Source organism: Corylus avellana, unplaced genomic scaffold (genome assembly GCF_965113065.1).
Source record: "Corylus avellana unplaced genomic scaffold, dhCorAvel1.hap1.2 HAP1_SCAFFOLD_105, whole genome shotgun sequence".
Classification (NCBI taxonomy): Eukaryota; Viridiplantae; Streptophyta; class Magnoliopsida; order Fagales; family Betulaceae; genus Corylus; species Corylus avellana.
In genome coordinates, this window is record NW_028290519.1 from 31,840 (window position 1) to 35,000 (window position 3,161).

The 3,161-nt window shown below is 30.1% G+C and overlaps 2 non-coding genes across 2 annotated transcripts; both read left to right on the forward strand.

Moving 5' to 3' along the window:
• The first annotated feature begins 1,860 nt into the window (after positions 1 to 1,860).
• TRNAP-UGG (transfer RNA proline (anticodon UGG)) lies at positions 1,861 to 1,934 on the forward strand. Its single transcript has one exon. It is a non-coding gene; the product is annotated as a tRNA-Pro (tRNA).
• A 164-nt stretch (positions 1,935 to 2,098) lies between these two features.
• Positions 2,099 to 2,172, forward strand: TRNAW-CCA (transfer RNA tryptophan (anticodon CCA)). Its single transcript has one exon. It is a non-coding gene; the product is annotated as a tRNA-Trp (tRNA).
• Positions 2,173 to 3,161: the final 989 nt, after the last annotated feature.

The window sequence follows — 3,161 nt, forward strand, 5'->3', positions numbered from 1 at the left end:
AAATATAATAATAAAGTCGTCAAAATGAACAAACAACACGTTTAATAAAAAAAGATTTATTCTTTTTTTCTTATGATAATACGACAATAAAATATGGATTCGCGAATTTTTCGAACAAAATATCAATCCGCCTTTGAATTCGTATTGGAATTTTGATTCAAGTGAAGAGTAAGCCTATTTCTTTTTGATTCTAAGACCAGTAGTTCTGGTGGTCGACTCACCCCTTTCAAATTGTTTCTCATTATTAAGAAAAGGTAACAAAGATAAAATACGAGCTTGCTTTATAGCAATAGTAATTAATCGTTGTTGTTTTAAGTTTAATCTATTCACCCGTCTAGATAATATCTTTCCTTGTTCACTAATAAATCGACTAATTAAACTCATGTTTCTATAATCAATTCGATCCCCCGAGCCAATCGGGGGCAAACGCCTACGAAAAGATCGCTTGGATTTAAAATAGAGTCGCTTGGATTTATCCATGATTTGTTTCTTCCTTATCCCGAAAATCCTATTTCAATGGGGGATTTTGTTTTGTTTATCTTTAAATATATATATATATATATATAATATGTCATTTTTAATCTTCCTTGGAAGGGTGACATACAAGCGATCGGATCGGTTCGATTTATTTCTTTATCTCCCCATGAATTGTATGTTTGTAACAAAAGGGACAGAATTTTAGCAATTCCAATCGACTAGGCGTATTATGTCGATTCTTTTGAGTAATATATCTGGAAATACCAATACTCATTGATTCCTTATTAGCACCATTTCGATTAGCACTATTTCGAGTACAATTGGTACATTCCAAAATAACGGTTACTCGAACATCTTTACCCTTGGCCATGAACCTCCTTTGGATTTTTGATTCACCCAACTATTCTATTTTCCGATCCAAAGAGAAGAAAGGAACGAAAAAAATAGAAGTTGCTAACTCGAAATCAAATTCTGAAAGATTTCGTTGAAATCAAGATAGTAATAAAAAGTATTAATAAGTAATACAATGATTTCTAACTAGATTTATAATCCTAGTATAGTATTTCATTTTTCATTTAAGTATTTTGTATGATATTGTTGACCCGGCCATCAATTTCCATTTCCGTTCTCATTCTCTTATCTTATTAATTAAATTTAAATTAGAGTCCGGCCCGAGTTCCGAGTTTTACTGAAGTTGAATCCACTTTTATTCTTTCTCTTTTCGAACTTATTCTAATTTTAAAAATTAGAAAAGTAAAAGAAGGGAAGGGAGGGATTAGTCACAGATATTTGATTATATCTCTAATTTTCTTCACCCCTTCCCATATCAATAACTATAACTAGAACTAGAATTAAAAAAGGGAAAATATCAACGCATCCGGGAATAAACGATTGATCTCTATCAATAGACCCGCTAAAGACCCGAACCATAGAGTACTTACTACCGGTGCCGCGGAGAGATATGTTTTTAGATCTCGCATTTTAAATACTCCTTCTTTATTGTAATTTGTAATACATATATGATCAGACGTAGGTGTAGTTAATGATCACTTGTATTTGTATGCGGAATCCCTAATTCAAATTGAAATGTACAATGATTCAGTAGCTATTCCTTTTCTTAAAAAAAAAATACGCCTTTTTCTGTCCCAGCATTCCCCAAAAATATTCTATTCATTTTTTAAGCGGGTTTAATTATACGTTACGTATGTGTATAAGCCTTTTATTATAATTAATTATTTATTAGAATGAAATATTAAATATATGTTCTATGATATGAGATAAAAAAGAAGAAATGACAAGATAATTTTTGTATATGAATGGAGAAAATAAAGATGTGGAAAACAATACAGGTATTCTCTACAATGACACTGTCGACCAATGGAAAGGGATGTAGCGCAGCTTGGTAGCGCGTTTGTTTTGGGTACAAAATGTCACGGGTTCAAATCCTGTCATCCCTACCTATTACTTATCTTATGAGCCGTAACGAGGGATTAATTGAAATCGATTAAAATTGGGTATAATCAATCTTTCATTTTACAATATTCTATATATTAATTTTACGATATTCTATATAATAGTAGATGCATGCAAAAATATATTAGGGTTACAAAATATTTATGAAGCGCTCTTAGTTCAGTTCGGTAGAACGTGGGTCTCCAAAACCCGATGTCGTAGGTTCAAATCCTACAGAGCGTGATTCCATTCTTGTTATTCTTAGGTCGAAAATTACAATGAAATAGGAGGTCAATCAAAAAAAGAGATATTAATTAATCAAAGGTCCAACTGATCGCCACGTCTGTATTGTAAATATGCAGTTACAAATAATCCAGCCAAAGTAATAGGAATTAGACCTAAGACAATTCCAAATAGCAAAACTTCAATCATTTCATTTGTTTGAAAGGGGAAAGGGAGAGGTAATATCTATTCTTAAATATTAATTCGTATTGCACATGAATCTCAATGAACAAGAATTGGAAATTGACACGGTAAGAAACTATAGAATATATGAAATACCACAGAAAAATTTCTTTTTTTATGAATTGTTCATTCAATTAATTTCAAAATAAGACGTATCTTGTTTAAACTGATAAATAGAACTGAAGTTATAGTTAAAACCGCTAGTAGAAAACCGAAATAACTAGTTATGGTAGGCATAAAGAGTCTAAATGAAATATGTTCTTTTTTTATACATATGTTTATAAAGCACTTCCCTAAATTTCAATTTTAGTTTTGAAAGATACAAACAAGGATAAGCAAAAATACCAATTGAAAGAATAAGTTCAATTGAAAGTTTTTGATTCAGCAATTATTATCATTATAGATTATAGACAGTAATAATAAAAATAGAGTGACATAGGTAATAAATCAACTCATCATCTGTGATATCTAACCATCCCGTGATTCTAAATCAACGGATTAGATTCATTGTGCAACTCTTAAAACTAATATTACTATACTAATATTAACTATACTAATATTATTATTTATAATTTATAATTATAAATAATAATAAACTGTGTTGGGCAACTTCATTCTATTATTGTATCGAATATATTGTGTATTTTCGAACCAAGAATGACCTTATAGTATAATGCCCTTTACTTTATTACTTTCCTTTTTTTTACTTTAATTTGAACTCATTAGATTCAGTAGTAGGTTCATTCACATAATCTCTCGAATGAGAA